Source organism: Nyctereutes procyonoides, unplaced genomic scaffold (genome assembly GCF_905146905.1).
Source record: "Nyctereutes procyonoides isolate TBG_1078 unplaced genomic scaffold, NYPRO_anot_genome, whole genome shotgun sequence".
NCBI classification, from domain to species: Eukaryota; Metazoa; Chordata; class Mammalia; order Carnivora; family Canidae; genus Nyctereutes; species Nyctereutes procyonoides.
In genome coordinates this window covers 17,554,143-17,568,090 of record NW_026575134.1, presented here as the reverse complement: position 1 = coordinate 17,568,090, position 13,948 = coordinate 17,554,143, and the positions used below count along the sequence as shown (strand labels likewise).

Sequence of the window (13,948 nt, the reverse complement as noted above, 5' to 3'; positions counted from 1 at the left end):
CTCTAATAGAAACATTAACTGAATAAGTGGTTCAGGTACTCTTTATCAAAATAATAGAGCACTAAATGATATTCAAATAACTTAAAGACATAATAGATCTTAAAAATGATTTTATGTAGAGATTAAAAAACACTAACTGAATTCCTACTTCATTTTTACTCAAAATTCCTACATTTACTTTTTTAATATTTATGTTTTAAGTACTAAAAGTAATCTTTTAAGTTACTGACTCAACTGAAAAATAAAATTTAAATATTCTAAGAAAGAGTTGTAAAATGTTAACAATAAAAAAAGACAACAAACTCAAAATCGAGTCACTTGTGCTAAGTCCCATGTCAACAAACCAAGGCTTTAATACCTAACTCACTGCAACTTCAACCCCTCCCAAGAATGTAATCTTAAACCAGTGAATCTGGAATTTCCTAGTCAGCACTAGTGAGGTTATCTGCTTAACAGACCCCTTCTATCTCCCAAAGGACGATAAAATAATCTGCTCTTTCCCTGTCTCTGCTCCTTCTGCCTATAAAAGTCTTCCATTTTGTTCAGCTCTTTGGAACTCTTTACTGTTTGCTAGATGGGACACTGCCCAATTCATGAATCACTGAATAAAACCAAATGACTCTTTAAAATCACTCAATTGAATTTTTTTTTTTAAAAAAACTCAACATCTGCACTTTTACTTCTGTTATTCCTAACAGAGGAAGTAAAGGGAAGACACCCAGTTTCACTTCTTATAAATTCAAAATACTAAACAGAAACTATAGGACCATAAATTAAGCTCTTCTATGAACCTGTTACAAGTACCTCCAAGGGAAAAAAAAAAACAACTAAAATGCATTTTCCCTCCTCAAATCAACTCCTCTTTTACTATCTACTCAAGAACGGAACCCTAGAATCTTTCTTGTCTCTTTCCCTTTCCCACCACCACCTGTTTGATAACTGGCAGATAGTAACTAGTAAGTATTAAGGAATAAATTAATATAGTCTATTTGTCATACTGTCAAAACATTTTTCATATAACCCCTCCGTGGTCCACTACCAGACCTGGTGCAAGTCCACATCATCTATTACCAGAACTACTCTAACAGTCTCTTACTACTACTCCTTCACTTTGTAAACTCCTGATCTCATCATATCTATCTTCTCCTTAAAATTATCTAATGATTTCCCATTGCCTAAGAAAATAGTTTAACCAGACAAAATATCATTTTTTTGTTTACAACCCAATCACAGGTTTATCACCTTTACAATCAGCAGCATCCAACATCTTTATCTTCTTCCACATAAGACCTCTCACCTACCCTCTCCAATCTGCCATCCAAATACACATCCTATAATCTAGCCATTTGGGCTTCTGACTGTACCATTTTCATGCTTGCCTTCTAGTCCCTGTCATATTTCCTCTGTCTAAAATAATTTTCTCCCTGTTCTGATCTATCTGACAAATCATATTGGATTCTTCTAGGCCATGATCTTTAAGAAATTAAATTATGAGATATAAGCAGTGGTGTTCAAGTAACTTCATTACTTAAAGAGTTATTTTAGATTTAAGTATTTCAAACTAGCAAGGAAAAAAAAGCAGACTAAACACAGGCATCTAATTCTACTCCTTTACAATATATAACTGAAACTAGAGCAGACGCATGTACATATAAGGACAGGGAGAATAGAGAGAAAACAAAAATAAAAATGAAGCTTGAAATAAGATATATGACTGGTAACTGATCTAGCAGATATAAGACAGCAGTAGACAATAGTGGACAAAAGAGAGTATCAACCCAATTTACATAATAAAAACCAACAAAAGCTTCAAAGACTGTGGCACAGGTTCCACTGAAGTAGAAGTAAAGGTGGGATCTACAAAAGAGGTCTAGTTGAAAGCTATGAAGCGGCAGATCCACATTCTCACTGCATACCACTGAGTGACTATTTCTCCATGCTCCTGTAGATGACAAAGTCATATATGTATCTCTACAAAGATAGGTAAATAAAATTTATCAACTAAAAAAGTTGAAAGTATTTGCCTCGGAAAGGGAAAATGTGGGGATGGTGTTCTAGGGCTGTATTTTTCCTAAACTTTGTATAACCATCTGTTTGTGGTATTTCAATTCATAGTAAGAAACATAAAACACTTGAATAAAAAGGGGTTGCACCACAGATCCCCATGCTCCACAAAGTTGAAAATCCACAATTCTCACTTTTCTCACTTCTCCAACACTTAACTACAAATAGCCTGTTGTTGGCTGGAAGCCTTAACGATAACATAAACAACGGATTACAAATTCGTATGTTGCATTTATTATATCTTGTATTCCTATAGTAAAAGAAGCTAGAGAAAAGAAAATATGATTAAGGAAATCATAAGGATGGGCAGCCCCAGTGGCGCAGTGGTTTAGTGCCGCCTGCGGCCCAGGGTGTGATCCTGGAGACCCAGGATCGAGTCCCACGTTGGGCTCCCGGCATGGAGCCTGCTTCTCCCTCTGCCTGTGTCTCTGCCTCTTCTCTCTCTCTCTGAGTGTGTCTCTATGAATAAATAAATAAGTAAAAAAAATCTTAAAAAAAAAAGAAAATCATAAGGATGAAAAATTACATTCACACTACTGTATCTATGAAAAACATCTGCATATTTGGCTTTTGTTCCTACTACTGGCCCAGAGCTCCTGAAACCCTTTAAATTTTCCACAGTGAGAGTGGTAGTGGTGTCTTTTGTTATAATGAGGTAACTTTCAGAAAGTACCTAAACAAGAGTACTGCTTGCCAGTGGAAAGTTGGAACATCATTTCAATTACTCTCTACTTTCCCCCAACCTTCCTGCAAGCAGAGAGCAGCTGGAGATTGAGCTCAATCACCAATGGTTGATGATTTAATCAATCATGCCTATGTAATTAAACCTCCATAAAAACTCAAAAGTACATGATTCAAAGAGCTTTCAGGTTGGTGAAAATGTGGAGATTTGGGGACAGTGGTATGTTCAGACAGCATGGAAGCTCTGTGCTCTTTCCCCATATCATATCCTATGTATCTCTTATATCTGTCTGTTCCTAAGTTGTATCTTTTTGTAAAAAAACAAACAAACAAACAAACAAAAAAACTAGTAATCTAGTAAGTAAAATGTTTCTCTGAGTATTGTGAGATTCTCTAGCAAATTAACTGAATTCCAGGAGGGGGTCATGGGAACCTCCAATCTATAGGTAGGTCAGAGGTCTTGGTAATAACTTGGACTTGTGACTGGCATGGGGGAGGGTAGCAGTCTTGTGGGACCTAGCCCTTAAGTGGTAGGATGTGATAATGTCAGAATTAAGCTGAATTACGGGACACCCAGCTGAAGCTGGAGAATTACTTGGTGGTGTGGGAAAAACACACACCATGGAATTGATACCAGACTTATACTCTTAAGACAAATATCAGTAGAACTTTGAAAAGATTACAATAAATTTTAATTTTTAAGATTTTATTTACTTGTTCATGAGAGACCCAGAGAGAGAGGCAGAGACATAGGCAGAGGGAAAAGCAGGCTCCTGGTGGAGAGCCAGATGCGGGACTCAACCCCAAGACCCCGGGATCAAAATCTGAGCCAAAGGCAAACGCTCAACCACCGAGCCATCCAGGCGCCTCTACCAAGTTTTAGATTTCAATTTCCAAATAGTTATAGTTTCAGTAAATTGGAATCCTACTATTCTTAAATATGATTTGATTATGTAAATATCTTCCAAGATATTCATTTAATATATTGGATTAAACACCTCTTACCTAACATAATCTTCATTATTCACAAATTCTGCTCTATGCAAACTTGCCTGCTATCTAGTTTTTAATTTGTAAGCTCAAGATCAATACTCATAGTACTTTCCTAATCATTTCCAGACATCCACAGAGTAGCAAAAAGCTTGAGAAGGCTGATTTCCAGCAGATTTCCAGCTGAGGTCAAACAAGATGATGCTCTGTCTTCTTAGGACAGCTTTCATACTATAAGTAAGTTCCTTTTTGTGGTCTATTTTGTGACAAATTTTCAATTTTTGCTTTTTGTCGCTGATTTTTTTGTTCAAAATGGCTCCCAAGGGTAGTGCTGAAGTGCTGTCTAGTGTTCCCAATGCAAGAAGGCTCTGAGAGGAAAACACAGGCAGCAAACTCTTTGACCTCAGCTGCAGCAACTTCTTGCTCTAGCACATCTCCAAAGGCAAGGGAAACAAAAGCAAAAATGAACTACTGGGACTTCTTCAGGATAAAAAGCTTTTGCACAGCAAAGGAAACAGTTGGAACAACTAAAAAACAATCTACAGAATGGGAAAGATATCTGCAAATGATACATTAGATAAAAGGCTAGTATCCAAAACCTAGGAAGAACTTATCAAACTCAATATCAAACTTATCAAACTCCAAAAAACAAAAAAACTGAGTCAAGAAATGGGCAGAAGACACGAACAGTCATTTCTCCAAAGAAAACATATCATATAAATGGCTAACAAACACATTAAAAATGCTCAATACCATTTGGCATCAGGGAAATACAAATCAAAATCACAATGAGATACCACCTCACACCCGTCAAAATGGCTAAAATTACCAACTCAGGGAACAACATATGTTGATGAGGATGTGGAGAAAGGGCATTCCTCTTACACACTTGCTGGAAATGCAAACTGGTACAGTCACTCTGTAAAATAGTATAGAGGTTCTTCAAAAAGTTAAAAATAGAACTACTCTACAACCCAGCAATTGCACTACTAGATATTTATCCAAAAGATACAAACACAGCGATCTGAAGGGGCACATGAACCCCAATAATTATAGCAGCGATGTCCACAATTAGCCAAAATATGGAAAGAGCCCAGATATCCATCAACAGATAAATGGAGGGATCCCTGGGTGGTGCAGCGGTTTAGCGCCTGCCTTTGGCCCAGGGCGCGATCCTGAGACCCGGGATCGAATCCCACGTTGGGCTCCCGGTGCATGGAGCCTGCTTCTCCCTCTGCCTATGTCTCTGCCTCTCTCTCTCTCTCTATATGACTATCATAAATAAATTAAAAAATTAAAAAAACAGATAAATGGATAAAGATGTGGGGTGTGTGTGTGTATGTGTGTGTGTGTACACACACATAATAGAATACTACTCAAGAGCCCATCAAAAAGAATGAAATGTTGGGATGCCTGGGTGGCTCAGCATTTGAGTGTCAGGCTTTGGCTCAGGGCATGACCCAAGGGTATCAAGTTCTACATTGGGATCCCTGCAAGGAGGCTGCCTCTCCCTCTGCCTGTGCCTCTGCCTCTCTCCCGGTGTCTCTCATGAATAAATAAATAAAATCTTTAAAAAAAAAAAAAAGGAATGAAATTTTCCCATTGCAACGACATGGATGGAACGAAAGGGTATTATGCTAAGCAAAATAAGTTAGTCAGAGAGAGACACATACCATATGATTTCCCTCATATGTGAAACAAAATAGATGAGCATAGGGGAAGGGAAAGAAAAATAAGATGAAAACTGAGAGGGAGGCAAACGATGAGAGATGCTGAACTCTAGAAAACAGAGTTTCTGGAAGAGAGAGGGGTGCGGGGAAGAGATAATTGGGTGGCGGGCATTAAGGAGGGCACTTGATGTAATGAGCACTGGGTGTTATATGCAACTGATGAATCACTAAATTCTACCTCTGAAATTAATAATACAGTATATGTTAACTGAACTATAAACAAAAATTTTTTAAAAGGCCTTGAAATAGCTTATGAAGAAAATGTATGTTAGATAAGTTTTCATTTACATATGAGTTCTAGTACTGCTGGTCATGAATTCAACGTTAATAAACCAACAATAAACCATAAATGTCTTTAAACAGTAATACATATGAAACAAGGTTATGCATTGATCAGTTGATGAAAATGTGACCAGTGGCTTACAGGAACTTAATCCGGTATTTCTTCTAGGACCTATGCTTCAATGTTCACTAATTCAGTGTTTGCTGCCACCTTATAGAACACAACTACCATGAGTAACAAGAATCAATTGTAATAGGACTTAGGGACTGGACTTAGTTCTAAGAAGGTAGATGGAGGGTTAATGGTAAAGTCGAAATGAGAACCAAATTATGTTCCCTGGGTTTTCTGGTCTTATAGTTGCAGTGGCCAATTTAAAACTAACATGTATGGCTTTACATGTATCAGAATACTTAATGTTTACTGATGTTTCTTTCAACGATTGTTGGAAATGAAGTCATTTTTAAAATGATGAACATATTGCTAGTCAACAAATCTCACTATTTTATGTGATGCCAATATTAATATGTCCACATCATCAATTCAGGATTAATAAAAACAAAATTTGGGGGCTTTGCTCCATATTGCTACTAACTACTAAGCCAAGTGGCCTAAACTGCCTGGAAATTCAAGAATGCTACACGCTTTAACAGCCACTAAAATTACAGTGCTCTTCTAATCTGAGGGAATTTTCTATAAATCAGGAAACCAATACTTCAATTTTTAGCCCATTCAAATCCATACCACAGAGAAAAGTACTTTATAAACCTGCTACAACTACCAGTTAGACCAGAATCATGAGCTCAACTACATAGTTTGCTCTTTTCATTTTTGCCTTATCTTTTCAACAATAAAAGATGACAGAAGGTATTCAATAACTGCAACTATTGCATTTCTCTTCTCTCTGTCACAGCAAAGTTTTGCTACCTCTTTTAATTTCTCCACCTTCTGTCTTCAATCCAACTATGCCTTCACTCCCCACACTTTACCGAAAACTCTCTTTAAGGATACCAATGACTTCTAGTTGCTAAATCCAATGGTCAAGTCTCAGTTGTTCATTGTACTCAACCTACCTGCAGTATATGATGCAATTATGTTCCTTCCTCCTGGAACACTTTATTTGCTGAGCTTCTAGTAAATCTCTCTTGGGTTTGCTCCTAACCATCTGGCTACTCCTCAGTTTCTTTGCTGGCGCTCTTCTTCTCCCTGAGCTCAGTGCTTGGACATCTTCTCTGGCTTTACTCAGTTCCTTGATGCTCACTTCAGGCACCTTAGTTTAAATACCATGTATGTATGTTACACCTGCAGCCTAACCTATCCCCTAAATCTACTAGTTTAGAAAAAGTCAGATAAAAGTTTCCTGACTTAAGGACTTCTCAGACCTTCTTATGTGCATTATAAATATCTAAGAGGAGACTATGTACACGTTACGTCTTACACTTATTTAGAACAGAATCCTTTCCTCATCTTGTGATGCATCTTGTGAGACATACAATTAACTAAGCCACTAAATATAGCATACTAAGACATCTTTCAAGTAGTTCCAATTTCTCACAGCACGAATTAATTATATAAAAATGGGCAAACTTTCCTTTTGATTTAATAGAAGTAATAAGTGAGTTTGAATTTTTCAAGGCAGCTCACTGCATTAAATGTGAGTTTGCCTCAAAGTTTTCCTTTGAGACAAACATTTCCAGAGACAAATGTCTCTTAAGTTTCATTCACCTGTATTAGTTATATACTCAAAATATATTTACAACTTCAGCCTTCAAATAAAAATAATATATAATATATGCTATTGTTAATCTTTCTTTCCCCAGACTAAACATTCCTAGCTCCTTCAACTGTTCTTCACAGAACATGATTTCCATACATCTCATTATCCAGTCATCTTCCTCATCAAATAAGACCTAAATAATTCCTGAAATCTAGTTGACCGACAAAATAATCTATTTATCTGAAAAATAAAAAACACAATAGACTTATTATAACTTGTATTAATTGGGACATGATCACTTGGCCATGCAATTTAAGAATATATTCACTTTTTTATTCTTAGTAGCCATGACATTGCTTAATCCAATAATCCTTTCTGAAAATAAAGGTGTATTACACACATCCACACATATACATACTCATACATATACATTTATTTATATCCACTAAGAGCACCTAAAATAAATGATTTCTTAGTAGCAATAAGCAACAAATCTGTAAATACCATTCTATTTTTTTTTAAATTTATTTATGATAGTCACACACAGAGAGAGAGAGAGGCAGAGACATAGGCAGAGGGAGAAGCAGGCTCCATGCACCAGGAGCCTGACGTGGGATTCGATCCTGGGTCTCCAGGATCACGCCCTGGGCCAAAGGCAGGCGCTAAACCGCTGCGCCACCCAGGGATCCCTGTAAATACCATTCTACAGTAAAAAAACAAACAAACAAACAACAACAAAAAACAAGGCTCCTTAGAGAAATGTTTGATTCCAGTTGGCACAAAGACAGTACGAAATTATTCTGGAACATCTCGTGGGATGAGAAAGTAAGAAGGTGCTCAGAGAATGACAGGGATGTTGTTAAAAGTTAAAATAAGGATCAATGAGTCTATACCGATATGAATGAATGAATGAATGAATGAATGAATGAATAAGAGAGGGAAGCTTTTCTTTATAGCAGGAAGCCAGCTAACACAGAAGAAATTAGAGAATTAGGAAAAAAAAAAGTCACCTTTTGGCAATAATCTTTTTTTCCCAGTTTTACTGAGATATAACTGTTACATAACACTGCATAAGTTTAAGTTGTACAACATGATTTGATATATGTATATACTGTGAAATGATTATCACAATAAATTTGGTTAACATCTATCAATTACAAATTTTTTTCATTGTGATGAGAACTTCTTTCTTGGTAGGTTCTATATCCAACGTGGCACTTGAACTCACCCCTAGATCAAGAGTCATTGCATTCTTTACTGACTGAGCCACCCCTGTGGGGAGCATGATGTGGGACTTGATCCCAGGACCCCGGGATCATGACCTGAGCTGAAGGCAGACGCTCAACCATTGAGCCACCCAGGCCCCTGTGATGAGAACTTTTAAGCAACCATATTAATAAGTGATTCATGCAAGAAACATCAATAAACATTAAAGCTACTGGGCAAGTTTGAGAGTAATAGGATATTTATTTACATGATCAAAGTATCTCTCCACAGATACTAATTAGCTACAAAGAGTGACTTTACCTTGGAGAAACCTGGCAGATATCACCTTAACTCAATGATCAGTTATCACCACCAGAAATAAGAGAAATTGCAGCATTTGCTTACTGATATAATGCACTGTGAAAAACACATTTGATCTTCAGTATTCCTGCCAAAGTATATAACCTGAATCCAATCTTGGAAGAAAAATTAACCAAACTAAAATGAAAGACATGCAACAAAACAATATCTCAACAGTTTTTCTAAAAAAGTCACTATCAGTAAATACAAATAAAGGCTTAAGAAATATTCCAGCTTAACAGAAACTACAGAGACACGACAACTGACAACTAAATGCAGCAGGTAATCCTGGGTTTTCTTTTGCTACATGGATAGTATTGTGACAATTGGCAAAATGTGAATAAAATCAGCAGATTAAATAACAGTATTGTATCCAAGTTAATTTCCTGGTTTTTGATCACTAGTCTTTGCTTATGTTTGTGAATCATCTTATTTTTAGGAAATAAAACTGACATGTGTAGAGGTAAGGAAATATCATGACTCAATTGAGTCAGATAAAAAAATATATCTGTACATATAGATAAAAGTAAGGATAAAGGAAATATAGGAAAATGTTAATATATAGTTAATCTTGGTGAAGGATACACAGAAATTCTTTACACTATTCTTTTTAAAATTATTTTATTTATTTTAGAGAAGGATAGAGAGAAAGCATAAACAGGGGGAGGCGCGGAGGGCAAGGGAGAGAGAGAATCCCAAGCAGACTCCTTGCTGAGCACAGGGCATGATGTAGGGCTCAATCCCAGGACTCCAAGATCATGACCTGAGCCTAAATCAAGAGCTGGATGCTCAACCAACTGAGCCACCTAGGCACTCTTACACTATTCTTATATAACTTTTCCTGAAAGTCTGAAACTATGCCAAAATAAAAAAGCTATAATAAGTTTTAATTCAGCTTTAAAATACCTTTTACACGCTAATTTTCTATACACAATCGATATACATAAAGCCTTCCTCTTATAATTTAAGCTTATTTTCTCATCTAGTGTGGTTTCAGTGATGGAAAAGAACAGGATAAGCAGAAGAAAACTATCCCCATATCCTGATTTTACAAACTTACAAATCTATCTCCATCAAAAGAAAAAGGTCATTTCAGTTGCCTATGATCAATGAGGAGACAGATTTTTAGATATACTCTTCTAATACCTTAAAAACCATTTCCTCCACAGAGATTTTTAACAGTGTTTAACACCCATTACTTCAAAGGTTAAGTTAAATTGACTACTCAAAATATAAAAGATAACTCTGGATCACAGCAGCATTTTTAGTCATTGTTGCAAATATTTTCCAATGATGATAAAAACTGAATGATTACACCCTTGGAGAAGTAAACACTTCTCATTAATTTCCCGTGGTAATACTCTAGTCATGTTTTTCACAATCACACAATTTTTCTCATGAGAACTAGTTTTATAAAAGAAGAAAATGCCATTAGTTGCTCATCTTTTAACTCATACATTCCTACACTTGTTTTAAATGAAATAGGAATGCTGAGGAAGATGAACATAGACAAATTCATCTAGTCAAAACATATGGTATACTTTAGTTCTGGGTATGCAAAGCTAATACATTCTGAAATCATGGGACTTAATTAAAACAATAAAAAATGGTATTTTATGTACTTCCCATTAAAATTTTGACTTTAAAATTTAATATACAGGGCTTCAACCTTTTTTTCTAAAGATTTTATTTATTCGTGAAAGACACAGAGAGGCAGAGACATAGGCAGAGGGAAAACTAGGCTCCCCACAGGGAGCCCAATGCAGGACTCAATCAGGGGGTCCCAGGATCACAACCTGTGCCAAAGGCAGACACTCAACCACTAAGCCACACAGGTGCCCCAGGGCTTCCACTTCTAAAGATGATGGAGTATCAGGGACAGGATTAATCTTAAATACTAAAAACACAGACATGATAGTGAAAAGTTTTCAGACTTTGGGCAACAGATGGCACAATCTCTGAAAGAGGCAACAAAAGTAAGCCATATGATTCCCCAAGTGTAGAGTTTCCAGGATGCAGTACTAAGATGGGAAAATCAGATCCAGACAGACTCCTCAAATTGAGAAGACAGATAAGAGGGAACACCAAGGCAGCTACAGTTCCCAGAGCAAAGTACCAGAGAAGAAAAGGCAGCACAAAGAAAGCTCTGGAGTTCTGCAGAACATTCCCCCTGAGTCTCCTGCTGAATACATACATGTGATTAGCACATGTACGTGGGGAAACTATCTGAAACCAGGGACAGAACCACCAGAAAGGAGCAAGAAGAATAATTACCAAAGTTCACCTAGGGATGATAAGAGTTCACAGAGTGAAGAAATCCTGTAACAATAGGCACCAGAATACTCAGAAGGGTATTATGTCTGTACTAGGAACAAATTAACCTTGTACTAAAGGATGCTCAGGTTTCAACTAACAAAACTTAAAAATTTTGTTTGGAAAATTAAAGTGTTTCTAAGTAACTTAAACTATTTCTAAGTAACTTAACTGTGTTCCAAAAGAAAGCTCAAAATAATAAAAATAATGCAAAGGAAAAGTAGCTTCAAACAACAAAATTTACAATGTCTGACATCCAAACAAAAATTAGCAAGCATGCAAAGAAATAGGAAAATGCAATCCATCGTAACTGAAAAATCAGTTCTAAAAATTGACCCAGAAATGATAAAAGTGATAGGATAAGTAAGGAAAGACATTAAAACATTATATTCCTTTGCATTAAATATAAATGGTCTAAATATGTGTGTGTGTATATATGTGTGTATAAATGTATATACATATGTATATAATAAAATATTATTCAGCCTTAAGGGAAATCTTGTCATAAACTACAACACGGATGAATCTTGAGGACATTACACTAAGGAAAATAAGCTAGTCACAAAAAGACAAATACTGTATGATTCCATTTATATAAGGTACCTACTATAGTCAAATTCATAGAGACAAAAAGTAGAAAGGTAGTTACCTGGGTCTGCAGAAAAGAGAAAAGAGATGTTTCAGATTGGTAAAATGAAAAAGTTCATAGAGTTGTTTCACAACAATGTGAATATACTTACTACTCTCCAACTGATTTAAAAAAGGGTGAAAATGGTTAAGATGGCAAATCTTAGGTTATGTATTTTAACTGTGATTTAAAAAAAAACATCTATTATAGACTCCATATATTTAAGAAAGTAAAAGAAGAAAGCATGAGCACTGTTAAGGAGAGACATTGAAGATATAAAAAGGTTCAAACTGGACTTCTACAGATGAAAATACAGTGTCTGACAAGAAACATACAATGCATAAGATTAACAGAATATCAGAAATCAGTACAAGAAAATGTTAGGAATTTTGAAGAGATTAGCAATAGATACTCAAATTGAAACAAAGAGGAAAAAAGAAAAAACAAAATGAAAAAAATCCAGTATTAGTTAGGGTGTGGAACAATATCAATTGGTTAACATATGTGTAACTAGGGTACAAGAAAGAGAGAGTGAAGGAAAAGAGAAAACCTATTTGAAAAGATAATGGCCAAAATATTCTAAATTTGGTGACAATGATAAATCCACAAACCCAGGAAGCTCAACTAATACCAAGCATAAGAAACATAAAATTACACCAAAGCACATCACAATAAAAGGTTCTTTAAACCAGTGGTAAAGAGATCATTCTAAAAGTAGCCAGAGAGGGCAGCCTGGGTGGCTCAGTGGTTTAGCACTGCCTTCAGCCCAGGGCCTGATTCTGGAGACCCAGGATCAAGTCCCACGTCAGGATCCCTTGCATGAAGTCTGCTTTTCCCTCTGCCTGTGTCTCTCTGTCTCTCTCTGTGTGTCTCCCATGAATAAATAAATAAAAACCTTTAAAAAAAAAAAGTAGCCAGAGGAAAAAAAAAGACAGTTTCAGTATAAAGAAATAAGAAAATAGTAGATTTCATGTCAGAAAAATACAAATGAGAAGATAGTGGGGCATCATTAAAGTCATATCTTCAAAGTCCTGAAAGAAAGAAACTGTCCAACTAGAATTTTATAGCTAGCAAAAATGTATTTGAAAACTGAAATACCAAAAAAAAGGTTTTTTTCAGACATATAAAAACTGGAAGAAATCATCAGCAGTAATTCAGCTTATAATAAATGATAAAGGAAATCATTCAGGCAGAAGGAAAGTGATACTAGATGGAAAAGGAATTTCAAAGGAATGAAGAGGCTTGAAAATGGGACAAATATGGGTAAATATAAAAGCCTTTCTCCTATTATTCTTAAATCCACTTAAGAGAATGGACCATTTAAAGCCAAAAAACTAAAAATATATTGTGGGATTTAAACACATGTAGAACTAAAATGTATGACAACAACACAAGAATAAGAAAGAGACATGGAACTGTAGTGTAATAAGGTTGTTATATAATATGTGAAGTGATATTGTACCCAAAATTAGACTGTGATAGGTTAAAGATGGAGAGTCATAAAAAACAAATAATACAAAGTAGAAGGCAAAGAGCAAAAATAAAAAAAAAAACAGATTGAACAAAAAAAAAAGACACAAATAGCAAAATAATAGAGTTAAACCCAACAATATCAATAATCATATTAAATATAAATGGTCTAAATTAAAAAGCAAAGATAAGGAGACTCGATAAAAAAACACACAAAGATGGAACTATATGCTATCTACCAGGAATCTACTTCAAATACAAACACACAAATAGATAAAAGCAAAAGGATGGAAAAGGATGCACCATGCTAATACCAATCAAAAGAAAGCTGGAGAGGCAATACTGACAAAGTAGATTGTTAAGCAAAGCATATTACCAGAAATAAACAGACCTATTTCACAATGATAAAGGGATCCAATTCATCAAGAAATCACAACAATCCTAAATATGCATGAATTTAGTAACAGAAATTCAAAATATACGAAGGGAAACTGATGAAAGTATAAGCA

The 13,948-nt window shown here is 35.6% G+C and overlaps 1 protein-coding gene across 2 annotated transcripts in view; it reads right to left on the bottom strand.

The window, feature by feature from the left end:
* PHTF2 (putative homeodomain transcription factor 2) overlaps positions 1 to 13,948 on the bottom strand; it is a 114,072-nt gene that overhangs the window by 93,336 nt on the left and 6,788 nt on the right. The gene's annotated exons all lie outside the window — the stretch shown is intronic.